This window comes from Carya illinoinensis, chromosome 3, assembly GCF_018687715.1.
Source record: "Carya illinoinensis cultivar Pawnee chromosome 3, C.illinoinensisPawnee_v1, whole genome shotgun sequence".
Classification (NCBI taxonomy): Eukaryota; Viridiplantae; Streptophyta; class Magnoliopsida; order Fagales; family Juglandaceae; genus Carya; species Carya illinoinensis.
The window spans coordinates 15,750,478-15,765,510 of record NC_056754.1 but is presented as its reverse complement, the minus strand read 5'-3'; the positions used below and the strand labels follow the sequence as shown (position 1 = coordinate 15,765,510).

The 15,033-nt window shown below is 37.2% G+C and overlaps 1 pseudogene; it reads right to left on the bottom strand.

The window, feature by feature from the left end:
- Positions 1-514: 514 nt before the first annotated feature.
- On the bottom strand, positions 515-8,865 carry LOC122304553 (annotated as a pseudogene).
- Between the last annotated feature and the right edge of the window lie 6,168 nt (positions 8,866-15,033).

Here is a 15,033-nt window from a genome sequence, read left to right as displayed (position 1 = left end):
TATATAAGGCAAAGTCAAACAACAACGGTTTATTTATGGATCTCAATAACTTCTGATATCTTTTACCTGCCGCCTCATTCAACATTTTAAAGCAGCAGGTCATCCTAGTCACTGCGACTATTCTCCACGTGTTGATATGACATTCAGAACTTAACCCATATCCAATACCAGCTCAACGGCCCCACATAAGGAATATGGCCCAATCTCCAAACTCGTTCCCTCAACTCGAGCATTTGAGATAATATGAAGATATCACTCAGCCCATTTCATTTGAAAAAGAAAGAATTTATGTTAAAAAAATAATTTTTTATAAAATTTATATTTATCTATTTTTTTAATAAGAGTGCACACATTTATACACTTATCTAACATTTTTCTTATACATATATTTGAAAAAAGAAAAAGAAAAAAAGGAATCCTCTCTAAATTATAACGCACAGGAAACTCGATGCTGCAGAAAACAGAACAACGTATGAGAAAATGGAGAATAATGGGGTCATCCTCTGCAAGTGAATTTTGCACTCAAAAACGTATTTTTCTCAATTCCAAGATTTCCAATGTCAAATAGTATCAAACAGAGACTATAATTGCCAAACATTTAGGCAAATTTACAGTTTAAATAAAATATGTTCTATCCACGAACGACCGAACCCAGGTGAGATTTATCAGCGATGCACCCCAGTACCAGTAGGGAGTCTACATCCAGTATATACTTGTGATGGCTGCTTTCCCTTCCGCTCAGATAAGGAACTCCAAGCAAAGAAAAATTAATTATTGCAGCAGGGTTTTGTACAACACTTATTTCCCCTCGTATATAAATGTATGATCTGGTCTTCAATATGCCTCTCAGCTGAACCAACTCTTATTCTTGACCATGCAGTGTACAAAGCTTCTGCAGCTTGTGTTGAGAAACCATTATTGCTAAGATCCAGAGAGCACAATTTCTTTGCCATGATAATGGCAGTTGAGAGCTCTTGAATAAACAGGCAATCGGGGGATGCATTTCTTTTTTGACTTGAACTAGCACAACTGTCGTCAATTCCAGTTGCAGCAACTTCTACTCTAATTGGATCTTCTTCACTATCAGCAACTTCAAGCTGATTGCAGCAAGTGGTCACGGTGCATAAATCCTGCTGATCACTGTCAACTTCTTTGTTTGCATACCCCCTCAGACATGTTTCAGATATATCGCGTTCTTCTTTTAAAAATTCTGTGCTCCCCTTGCCTGTTAAGTTGTATTGTAGACTGTAATGTTTATCCAGATAGGCATTATCAGCAAGGCTAAGCTCTTGAAGAGAGTCATTTTCTGTTAATAACATAAGAGTCATCGTTAATAAGTTAGTTAATCTCTAGGGACCAATACCGAAAACAAAAGTGGGCTATTGTCTTTCACCTGCCAGGGCCTGAATTATACAAAGAACTCCAGCAAGTCCAAGCTGACACTTGTTAAGTCTCAAAACTCTTAGGCAACATTGAGGGTTCATAAGCAGTGATGATAATGCATTTGCACCCTGCATTCATGCAAGTCATCAGGCTCCCAAAGAATAGAGAAAACTGAAATGCAAAGTACCGCTTAGAAATTAACAGGAAAGAGAAACATCACTACTAAAAAATGGAAGACCTCGTAGAAAAGTTTTTTTTCAATTACCAAAGAGACTTCAAAAATATTTTATGTTGATTAGGTCATCAACTTACACAATTGATTTCAGTAAAACCCTACAATGTTTACATGCCAAAAGATCAAACATACATCAATAGCTGAGAAGTTCCTCAAATACTACACAATAGGCAAATCAAGAAATTATCTAGACAACATGCACAACAGTTAACAGATGCCCATTATCATAATATAAGTCCCCAACCTGATGGCGGAACCACAGTGACTCTATCTGAGATTTGAGACATGATGAGTTATCCATTGATTTATTGAATGTCAAAAGTGAGAAAAAAAATTAATGATCAGTAAAAGGCCTTCTTAACCTTTTAATTCAACAGTGGCTATGAATGCCAGAAGTGGAAAACATCATCTAAGATATGATTAGTTAAAGAAAAATGGAAAGAAGCATGGCTTTGAGATGGAAGCCAAAGACTGCAACAGCGAGAATCAATAAAATGCAGGTTGAAAGTGGCAGACCATGAAAGTACCAAAAAAGACATGCTGGGGTACGATATTGGAAAAATATTTGACAAGGGAGAATATGGTCTTAAATAGAGTGGAATGACAAGGACTTCTGAAAAATGTAAAGACGATCTGTAGAAGAAAACAAATTTTATAACCTGCCCCTTTTTCTTTTCCTCATAAATTCTGATCATGATCATTGTCCAAATTGTTCTGACATGCATTCAGCGCGCTGACTCAAACAATGGGGAATATCAGGTTAGCATATTTAATGGTTTTATGTTGAGCACACTCCAACAGATATGTGGAAAAATAGAATTAAGGAAAATCAACAAATAAACCTGAACTGTCCTAATCTACAAAAAAATCAGTTTAATCATGCTAAAAAAAGATGAAAAATGTTGAAAAAGCATTGAAAATGGTGATGGATTGCGAAAGGAAATATTCTCTAATATATATCGATAAATTGCAAAGCAAACAACAATTTGAAACGTGCATTCAAAAAAATAATTGTGAAAAAAGCTCTTGCAATTAAGAAAGAGCAAACCTCTTGCAAAATAGGGTTCCCTGCTAGGTTCAGCTCAAGAATGCCAGTAGCAATATCATTCTTAAGTCCAAGAACATATTTATATGTGAGTCCACAATAGGATAGGTCAAGTTTGAGTAAGTCTTGATTTCCGTTGAACAAGGACTCAGTTAATTGTGATGCCCCATCCTGCAAAGAGACAAATTTAGTCACAAGAAGCAGGAGATAAATACCCACAAGTGCACTCAAACTTCAATAATAACAAGAAAGAATGACAGAGAAACTGACTGTTCCAATACCGGTGATCCCACAAGAAAATTAAATAACAATCATCTCCTGGAGTAGTGTTCTATACAACTATTTAACCACAAGGGGAGTTCTACTCACCTATTTAACCACTTACACAATGGCCCTTCCCAATAACTTCCATGTTTTCAACCCATCATAGATTACTATATGACATGAAAAAGTTCTATATAAAAATAAAAATTGGGTTGGTACCCAATGTTGTTCCCACAACAGCAAAGTGGTGTGAGCTGAGATATAGATCTGGTCTTAACCTTCAGTGTTTTGCATGAAGTGGTTATTTTCAAGAACAAACACACTTATGCTCAGCCCAGGGCCTTACCCTTCTCAATGATATCTATATATGGCAGTATATATATATATATGGCTGTAAATAGCAGTAGTTGTATATATGTGTATAGGCGCCAACTTTAGTTTTATTTCCTTTCCTGCATTGCTTTATTCTTTCCTATTTTACAGATGATTGGTAGACTGTAATTAAGGCTGGGCAGTTCATATAATATACGGAAACTCTCATTTGAGGGTATTCAAGCAAACTTGACAACCCTTGCACTAACTGTCAGAAATAGTTCTTACTTCTCTATGCGAAAAAAACATTTCAGGCACCATAAATCATCAACCATAACTTACGACAGCAATAATGGGAGATTCACAACTTCGCTAAATGTAATTATGCAGTTATTATACATACCATGAATAGAAGCTTCAAGGGAGACTTTTCCCAGACAATCTTTAAGAGTTTCAATTGTCTCCAAGAATTCTTCAACTCGTCCACTGGATTTTATTTGCCGAATTATAGGTAACAGGCCTAATAAGAAACAATCAACCATATTAGATGACTCATGCATGATATGAAAATGATGATGAAGCACATAAAGCAGTGACTTGCTTGCAGCACCCTCCAAGTTTTACTCTTTCCATTGATTTAAATCATGAGAGAAAAGTATGACAGTGGACAAATAGAAAACATGTGTGCCACCAAAAGGCAGCCAAGCTTAATGTGTCCAATACAGTTTTGTGCTTGTCACTTGGCAATTATTAAAGGTCCACCACTAAAGCCAATGGAGTTCATCCTTTAGTTATCCCGACACCAAAGCATCGATATCATAACAAGCCCTCCCCCACCTCCCAAAAAAAAAAAATATTACAGTACAATGTAATATGCTGCCAACCTATGTCAAAATAAAAAAAAGCGAGTATCTGAAACCTACTTTTCATATTGCTGATCACTCTAGATGTTAAAAGATCCACTTAAATGCATCCTTTTTAACAACAAAGTAAGAATTTGATTATTGGCAATCAGCAGCATGTAGAACAGTTAAGTTCCTACCCTCTGATCTCCTTTCAATGGGAAGACGTAAATAGTATAAGCATGCCAGTTCAACCTTTATAGACTCAATGCTCAGCTTATCACCATCCATACATGAGCTTGCTTCAACAAGTATCAGTTGCTTGTCAATCTTGAAAATAATACACCACTGTGAACAGAATGAAAGATCACAAATTAGCAAAATATGTATATTGGCAATCACATAGATCTACTTGGATAGTATCCAAATGATATGAGCAACACACATCATATCTGTCACCAGCAAGCAACTCGAGATCAGCAGCATTATGTTTATGCAATAGGTTTCCATTGACATCAATGTCACATTTAGAACCACTAGCAGCAAAATCAGATGCAATAACGACTTCACCAATGCTTGAAGATCTGAATAGTTTGCCCTTTTGAGTGGCTACATTGGGACTCCTTGATCTGACAAATGATCATTCCCTTCTGTGTCAGTCTCAGAGCAGCAATCCTCTGCCACATTATGTCTTTCAAGCTCCTTATATCCTGACTGCTTCAATTTGTCAATTAAAAGCTGCAATCTCCTACAGAAGAGTCTTTCTTTAAGCAATTCTATAACTTATTACAAAACCCATTAAAGAATAAGAAAAAAAATACTTGGTTCTATTGAGAAGTAAATAAACTAATTGAAAACCACTTCCAGCAGGGGGCACAGAGAGGTCACACAACTTTTCTTTATTTTGTTATGGAGATACTAAAAATTTAACCCTTCAAGTAAATTCTTGTATGACATGAATTATCAGTTTGGCATTTAATTTCCGTAACTTTCAAAGGTCCACCAGCAGACTCACTTGATTGTAACAGCCTATACGGTTAAGGAGGATTGCATAAACCAAATTTACCTGGCCTCTTCGACATTGTCAAATCTTATCATGTGGCTATAGTGCATATTCTCTAGTGCAGAAAGCTGTATAGAAGGAAGGTTCGCTTCAATGGAAATCCTGCAATACAGGATCAAGTGGATTAGAACAAATTATTACAAACCCTATATGTTGACATATTAAAAGAATGATAAAAGGGCATCCTATGATTTGATGCTTAAAACTATCTTCTCTTATAAGTAAAGCATGCCAGTGATACCAAAAGTGCTATGAAAGTTACGCTAAAACAGTGCAATCATCTGGCCATGTGCATGAAATTAAAATAGTGAATATTATAGTTCCAGATGTGTTGAAGGCATCTAGGACTGCTTGGCCAGGCATGCAAGAAGTTCCACTTTCCAGCATTCAAGCTAAATTGATATCCATCAATTTGAGTGCTCCATAATTTCTTATTCCATTTATTAGTGTCTACCAGAAAAACCAAACAACAGATAATTACCTGTAGCTCTCCTCAAATGCATCAAGTGCTCCTGTCCAATCGCCATCACTGTCCAAAACGTTACCAATGTTGATTTTTGCTAATGCTTGCCCCTGAAATAATATCAAATCAGAGTGAAAATCCACCGAACAACAATCTACAGCACATCCATGGACAGAACAGTCAATATACTTCAAAATCAACCTATAATTATCCAACAGGATCATGACCATTGCTGAAAAGCATATGCCTTGACTACCTAGGTCATATACAAATATATCAAAGAAGGATCCAAGCATAGTTCAATGATATATCATTCTCTCAGACAACAATATGCCGCGCATATCATCTAGTCATCTAAAGATCATAGAAAAAAACTCCAACTTACCTCCAAGTTACCTATTGACTTGTATGTTTCCCAACTCTTCATGTACCATTTAATGCTTCTATTAAATTTTCTGATCTTCTGGTATGATTCTCCAATAGCCAGAAATGAATCACCCAGCTTTTCCTTGTCACAAAGTGCACTTGCTACTCTCTTCTTCCTTTTAGCAAATTCAAGAAGCTAAACATGGAATATTTCAAATAAGAAATGGGGCAGCATTAAAATTCACAATAACAGTATTAAGGGCAGTTCTTTGTAGCATTCAGAACTTGCAGTGGATTATTGGATGTATCAGACAACCTATATGTGTAGCTTAAATATAAAGGCAGGACTCCCTTGCCATGTGAAGCCAGTTTATTTGCAACATTAAAACACTTCTGTAGAATTCTTTACATGGTAACTTCCTGCTAACAGCATTCAAATTTGAAGATTTTTATTCTCTCTTTGATAAATAAGTTACATCTAAAAGAGCAATAAGTATACCTACCTATTGGCATCATGCACTTGATCATGAACACATACAAACAGCAAGATCCATCATTTTATCCAATCAACTTTTACCAAAAAAGAAAAAGCCTTTCACAAAAACTTCTCCCCAAACATCATTAAACAGACCCTATCACATTTTCAAATTCAATAAAAATACACCTCAAAGTTTCTCAATCAAAAGATACTTTCCATGGGTCCCGCCACTTTCGAAAAGCCTACACAAAAATCTATCTCTGAAACTTTACATCTTGGTTTAGAAAATCCTCAAGATAATTTTACGTTCAAAAGAGCCCTTATAATTTTTCTAACAAAAACATGAATGGAAGATTTTGCAAAACAGAAAGCAAGAAGGCACCCCAGCCATGTTGATTTTTTAAACATTCATCTTCTAGACGAGACTAATCATTCAGTAAACACAATCTTGACACACATGCACAAATCCATCTAGTCCATCAGAATCAAAATCTGGAAATTTGACTAAGGAATTGAATACATGAAATATCCTATCTATGTTTAATGTAAACATGAAATTAAAAAACTGATTGATACACTAACTCAAATCAGAAACAAAATCTGGACTCATCCCCAAAATTTACAAGCTATCCTGTGTGCTTAATATCCCTCTAGCAGTTGAGAAAGAGCTCGAAGGCAAAGAAAATGTGTATAGAACAGAATTCGTACCTTCAGCCATGCCAAGATCATTCTCGATTTCTCGATGAGGCAATCGAGAGATGCATTTTGCTGCAACAGACACTTCCTCTCACGTGCTGTTCCTTTTCCACTGGTCATTTCTCTGGTCAGCTTCTTGAGATTCTGCTCTTCTTTCTTCAGGTCACCCATTACTTTAATAGCTTCTTTTACAGTCTCAATGTTTTGCTTAATTTGCGTAGCCAAAGCATCCTCATCTTCCATGGATTTTGCCAGATCAAGCGCCTTCCGGTAGCAACAAAGTGCCTCCTCATACTTCTGAACCCTATAATGCAATTCACCAAAATTGATGTACCCCTTTGCCTCCCCTTGGCAATGCCCAATTCTCTTACAAATTTTAATGTCCTCCTCAATGTGCTTCCGAGCTTCGTCCCACATTCTGAGCTCCATATAAACATTTCCTAGGTTGTGATGGAGCCTACTTCGCCCATCATAATCTTCCTCAACCTCTTCATCTGCACAAATCTGCAATCCTTTGGTTAGGATTTTCTGCGCCTCGTCCAAGTTATCAAGATCTATTTCAAGCATCCCAATATTATTATGTGCATCAATATATCCTTTAAGGAAGAATTTGCTCTCGTTAACAGGTGGGTTCTCCCTAACAGTCTCCGCAAGCTTCATTGAACATCTGAAGTACTCTTTGGCATTCTGAATTGAGAAGTGGTCATTTTCAGATCTCAAAAACATTTCATGATACGTACGACCAAGTTGGGTGCTGGCCCTTTGCTGTTCAATAAGGTCATTAGCTTTCTTGGCAAGCTCTAAATATTTTTTCTGAAAGTAAAAACAATGTAGAGAAGTTCAATTCTCAAGTTATCATTGATAACTTTTTACAGTTGCCATTTTATCCAATTATTCCACTTTTTACCCAAATGAAACAGCGATGCAGATTTACAATCTTAGTTCACGAAGTATGAGCAAGAAAGGAAACCCTAGTGGCAGTTTGCTCCGAAACCTTTCTTTTCCTTTACCTTATTTTATCTGGAACCAAACAGAAGCGATTTCATTGTCCTCATATTTTCCATAGAAACTCCAACCAAAAAAAAAAAACTCCGCCCAAATGAACCGAGTACACCGATTAGTCTCAACACAACCAACTTCCCATACTTTCCACTCACGGACTCTCCCAACCCAAACACTCAAAACGGGGAAAAAATCTCTCTCCCTGTTCCCACTTTCCCACCCCCACACAAAATTTAAAGTCCCAAAAACAAAATAACTGAGAAGATAGAGCGTTCGTGAAGTCCTGGAGACGAAGATAGACCTCCCCAAGAGACTGACACGTCGGCAGAAGCTGCTTATCGTGCAAGTAGCGGTACGTCGCATCGTAATCGAGCCGCAGCCACTTGAGCGCCTCTACATACTCCCCTCTGTTCTTGAGGATGTCTCCAATCACGTTGGCCCACCTAGCCTCCTCGGGATGGTTCCCCTGCTCCTTGGCGATGAGGTACGACCTCTTCGCCGCGTTGAATTTCTCGAGGTCCAGAGCCATTTGAAAGATGATTTGATCAAGGTTCCGGTTGGGATCGAATGAGAGAAGAAGAGGAGATGTGGGTAACAGAGATTATCGAACTGGGGCCGAGGATTTTTGTAGTGAAAAGGCTGTGAGATTTGGGAGTGGAGGAATCGAGGGTTTGAAAACCTTTTAAGAGCGAAATGGAACTCCCGCCAACACATTTATAACGCTATATTAATTGGGTTAATGCCTGTTCCAATAGTATAACGCCAAACATTACTTTCATTCTTTATATAAAATGTGACATTTATATTATTTTTAAATTATTTTTTATTTTTCACAGTTAACAATTAGGACGGCATCAAAACCAATAGGCAATGTTTTAGGTGATTTCCCTTTTCGTTTATTCAAGTAAATAGAGTATGGTGGGACCAATCCTTTGACCGCATATAACTTATTCATTTTTTTTGTGTTGTATTCGACTTAAGTCGTAATTAGGTGTTTGTTGAAGCGAATATATACATCTCTGATCATATATACTGCTAGTTTATTAATGTAAATATGTCGCGTGCCTTTAAGATAAAATAAAGCATGTACAGAAAATAATTGTCAAGAGATAGACTCTACCATTTGATTATGATTAGGAGTGTAATCGGTTCGGTTTGATTCAATCTTATATACATTTTATAATCAAATCAGTGTAACTCGTTTTTAGAATTTTGAGAATTGATATAAACTGATTTATTCAGAAAATTGGAACTTTCAATTTTTTTAATTTCATTCTATTTCGGTTCGATTCAGTTTTATAGGTGTAATTCAGTTTTGAATTTTTTTGTTAGGTTGGTTTTCTAGCTCCAAATGAGAAATTATTTTTTTTTATCCTAAATATGATAAGAGTCTAAAACACTTTTTTCAAAAATACTATGTATCTAACCACAAAAAATGTGAAAAAATTTACTTATAAAAAATGTATTTAACCTTAATATATATATATAAGTATATAACTTAATATATAAGGATAAATAATAACATATTCATAACTTAATATTAATATTTATCTCATATTAATAAAACTAATAAAATTAATATACATGAAGTATTCGGTTGTCGTGTGAAAAAGTCTCTCGCAACCGTTTTTCTCGCCCTGGAGAGCGATTGAAGAGAAGTGTGTAGTCTTCTTTCTCCTGTGAGGAAGAAACGTCTGGTCTCTTGCTTGCATTGGTGAGTAGAGTATTGTTTCGGTTGAGTAACAAGCAATGGAGGAAATGGAGGAGGTTTGGAGGCGACTGAAGCTGAATGATGATGAAGACTGTCCAATAGAGATACAGAAGAAATGGACTGGTGTGATGCGAGGGAAAGGAGATCGCAATCTGATAGGAAAAATTGTTCTGGATAGAAGGATCGGGAAGGGTACAGCCAGAACTATGATGAAAAGAGTGTGGAAGGTAAGTAAGCCTTTGAAATTTCAAGAAATTGATAGAAACTGTTATGTTATCACTTTTGCTTCCCGTAGAGATAAATTGAGAGTGATGAATGGTTGTCCATGGTTGTTTGACAATCACCTGTTTGTTTTAAAAGAATTTGATGGAGAAACTCAACCTAGCATGATTGATTTTGATCATGCATGCCTTTGGATTCAGATGTTGAATTTACCATTGAGTTACATGAATAAGATGATAGGGGAAGTAATAGGGAGATCTATGGGGGAGGTTGTGGAGGTTGATGTACTGGAAGATGGATCAGGTTGGGGTAGATGTCTGAGGGTGAAGGTAGAATGTGATTTGAGAAAACCTTTAGCTCGAGGAAGAACAATTGTAGTAGATGGGAAGAAATATTGGGTGCCTTTTCAATATGAAAAGTTGCCGAGGATGTGCTTTAAATGTGGTAGAATAGTCCATGAGAAGGAAGGTTGTAAGGAGAGTGCTGAAAGCTCTGGCCAGTATGGTGTTTGGCTTAGAGCTATACCTCAATCAAGAAAGAATGTAGTACAGAAAGGGGAACGAAAGAAAAAGAAAAAAGAGAGGAGAGGGAGGATCAAGGGAGTCAGAGTTTGAATAATGTGAAGGAAGATGGGGTGTTTCAGAAGGAGGAGATTAGAGAGGAAATTGAGGAAATAGGAAGTAAAGTGAGAAAGGAGGAGATCAAACTAACTGAGGCTCAGGTTGGAGAACCACAATCTCCAGACCTGTTGCAAGATGTGAATAAGGAGAGGTCAATCGGTACTGAAAAATAAAAGGAGTTTCAGGTTTCTATATCTGGATATGAGCATTTAATTGAGAATTTGTGTGCAGGTGAAGGGGATGATAGTAAGAGAGTCTCAAGATGGAAAAGGAGAACTAGAGCTAGGCCTGAGTCAAATAAGACTTCTAGTCACTCCTTGATAAAAAGAGGTTTTGAGGAGATTGAAGAGTTTAGTGAGATTGTGGTGGATGGAAAGAGGTTTAAGGGTAATTCTGAGATGGTTTGTGTTGAGAACAGACCAGGGGTGCTGGCTGCTGAGTAGCACCACCCAACATTATGAATATTATATGTTGGAACTGCCGAGGGCTTGGGAACCCTCGGACAGTTCAGGATCTTAGCCTATTGGTTAAGGATAAGTGGCCCACATTGGTGTTTGTTTGTGAAACTAAGACAAAAAACTATAAAATCTCAAATTTACAGAGAAAATTAGGCATGGAATGATGCCTTGTAGTGGATTCTGATGGGAGGAGAGGAGGTATGATTTTGTTGTGGAGATATAAGAATGCTGTAGATGTGATTAATTACTCAAGCTGGCATATAAGTGTCATGGTTAAAGGGGAGAAGGAAGGAAAGGATTGGCAATTCACAGGTTTTTATGTGCACCCTGAAACAAGGAAAAGAGAGCTCTTTTGGGAGTTGTTAAGGCAGTTAAAGCTTGAGAATTGAATTGCTTAGTATGTAGGGGGAGATTTTAATGAAATATTGTGGCAAAATGAGAAGGTGGGAGGCAAGAGAAAACCAGATAGTCAACTCAATTTATTTAGGAATGCATTGGAGGACTGTGGTTTGAGTGATATTGGTTGTAGAGGCAGTGCTTATACCTGGTCTAATGAACATGATGATAATTCTTTTACAAAGGAAAGGTTAGACATGTTTGTAGCAAATGAGAAGTGGAGATCAAATTTTAAGGAGATAAAAGTAGAGGTGCTGATTGGAATATGCTCTGCTCATCAGCCTATTTTACTCTCTATTACTGAAGGAGAGCTGAGAAGGAGAAGACAAAATTATCCTTTCAAGTTTGAGGCCTGTTGGATGAAACAAGATGGTTGTGAACAAATTATAAAGAAGGGTTGGGAGAGAGGTTTGCTTATGGAAGAACTTGTGCAGAGAGTCCAAATTGGGCTACAGTTCTGTAGTGAGTCTTTATCATCCTGCTTTAAGAAGAAAGACAAGGGGAGAGTCCAAGAGATAGACCAGATTCAAAGAGGATAAAGATGCTGCAAATGAATATGTCTCAGGAAAATATGGTTGAGATGAAGATGCTGCAAGAGAAGGTTGGTTTGTTATTAGAACTGGAAGATATTAAATGGAGACAACGTGCAAAAAGAAATTGGTACACTTTGGGGGATAAAAACACTAGATTCTTTCATGAGTGTGCCAATCAAAGAAGGAAAAGAAACAAAATAGTATCAATACTAGATAATCAATCAGTTTTGAGAGAGGATGAGGAGGGTATTGCAGTGGCTTTCCGAGATCATTTTTCTGAAGTTTATTCAAGTGCCAAGCCATCAGAAAAAGCTATAAATGATTGCATTGCTGAGATAGAGCCAAGAGTGTCAGAAGTTATGAATCACTTCCTTGAGAAGACTTTTACAAAAGAAGAAGTGGAGATTGCATTGAAGATGATGGGACCTATGAAAGCTCCTGGGCCCGATGGCTTTGGGGCATGTTTCTACCAAGAGTTCTGGCATGTGGTTGGAAAAGAGGTGATTGATGCTGTGTTAAAATTCTTAAATGGAAGCAGTTTACAAAGGACTGTTAATCAGACTTTCATAGCACTGGTACCCAAAGTTAAAGATCCAAGGAGTGTTAATGAATTTAGGCCTATTAGTCTTTGTAATGTATTTTACAAGATCATTGCAAAGACTCTTGCAAATAGGCTTAAAAAGGTGATGGATGAGATCATTTCAAGAAGCCAAAGTGCTTTTATTCCTGGGAGGTTGATATCTGACAATATTATTGCAGCTTATGAAGTGTTGCATACTATGAAGTGTAGACAGAAGGGTAGGGTGGGAAGTATGGCTGTGAAGCTGGATATTTCTAAAGCCTATGACAAGGTTGAATGGGGATACCTTGAAGCAGTCATGAAAAAACTTGGATTTGGTTCTAGATGGACATGATTGATTATGAGCTACATTTCATCAGTATCTTATGCTACTGTTGTAAATGGAAGGCCAGGTGAATACTTTATACCTACTAGAGGATTGAGGCAAGGAGATCCATTGTCTCCTTACCTATTTCTTCTATGTGCTGAGGGACTAAGTATAATGCTTGAAAAGGCAAAACAGAAAGATGAACTTAAAGGGGTGACAGTGGCTAGAGGTGGGGTTAAGTTGACTCATTTGCTATTTGTAGATGATTGTATAATATTTGGGAAGGCTATATGGAAGGAATGGAGGAAGATCAGTGGGATATTGGAGGTATATGAGAAGGCATCTGGCCAAAGCCTTAACAAGTACAAGACAACAATACTATTAAGTCCTACTGCTGATTTGAATGTGAGGAATGCAATAATTAATGACTTTGGGGCTCGTGTGCAGAACAACTATGAAAAATATTTAGGCCTGCTAATTATGGTTGGTAGGTCTAAATATCAATCTTTCAGTATGCTTAAAGATCGTGTGTGGAAAAAACTAAGCAATTGGAAGAATCAATTCCTCTCTCCATCGGGGAAAGAAGTGCTTTTAAAGGCTGTTATACAAGCTGTTCCTACCTATTATATGAGTGTATTTAGATTGCCAAAGAGATTATGTAATGAGATAGCTTCACAAATGGCTAAATTCTGGTGAGGGGTTTAAACAAAAGGATAACAGAATACAATAGAAGAGTTGGGCCAAGATGGGAATGTCAAAGTAGGATGGTGGGCTGGGATTTAGAGAGTTGGAAGCTTTTAATCAAGCTCTCCTTGCAAAGCAATGTTGGAGAGTGATGATGAATCTTTTATCTATGGCTGCTGTAGTGTTGAAAGATAAATATTTTAAAAATGTTGATATATTGAATTCCTCTTTAGGATTTAATCCTCTGTGATATGGAGAAATTTGTGGAGTTCTCTTAATCTGTTGAAGGAGGGGCTGGTTTGGAGGGTTGGTAATGGGAAGAGTATAAGAATCTGGAAAGATAAGTGGATACCTATGGCTGTCACTTATAGAATTCAATCACCAATAAAAATGTTGAATTCTGAAGCAAAGGTGGAGGAGCTAATAAGAGCCGAGAGGAAGGAATGGGATATTGAACTAGTGAAGTAGGTGTTTAATGAACATGAGGCCTCAACAATTTGTAAATTACTTGTTAGCTTTTTTGGGCTCCCTGATAAACAGATTTTGGCATTTTCAAAGAATGGCATGTACAGTGTGAAAAGTGCATATCATTTTGAAGTTAACAGAAAAAGAAGGGAGAAAGGGGAAGTATCAAGCAGGTCAAGTGAGGTATGGAAGGGGTTATGGAGAATGAATATTCCAGGGGTAGTTAAAATCTTTGTTTGGAAGGCTATAAACAATTGCCTACCAACTAAAATGAATTTAAAAAGAAGAACTGTTTTGAAAGTAGCTACTTGTCCAGTTTGTAAAAATATGGATGAGTCTGTATGTCATGCTCTATGGAGTTGTAATGGGGCAAGTGATGTTTGGGTGTGTGAAAGGAGTCCAGTGCAGAAATGGCAAAGTAGTGAAAAAGATTTCTTTGAATTATGGTCTGATTGGTTCTCAAAATTGCCTCGAGATCAGTTAGAGGTCATGGCTGTGGTGCTGAGAGGAGTTTGGTTAAGAAGAAATGGGTTGGTTTTTGAAAATAAGTTTGAAGGACCTAATGTAATTTTTAACAAAACTGTTGAATGCTTGTCAGAGTACCAATTGGCACAAGTTAAGCAAGGTAAAGCTCAGGAAACTGGTGGAGCTCAGAGTAGCAACTGTCATTATTGGAAATTACCAGTGGGTGATATGGTGAAGGTGAACTGGGATGCAGCTTTGAAGTCTAGTGAAAACAGAGGTGGGATTGGGGTAGTAATTAGAGACAGTTATGGAGAGGTGTTAGTTTCTCTATGCTATCCGAGAGAACATGTTGCAGATCCTGTCATAGCAGAAGTTTTTGCTTTATGGAGGGCCATGAAGTTATGTGAAGAGCTACATTTCAGGAATGTGCAACTGGAGGGCGA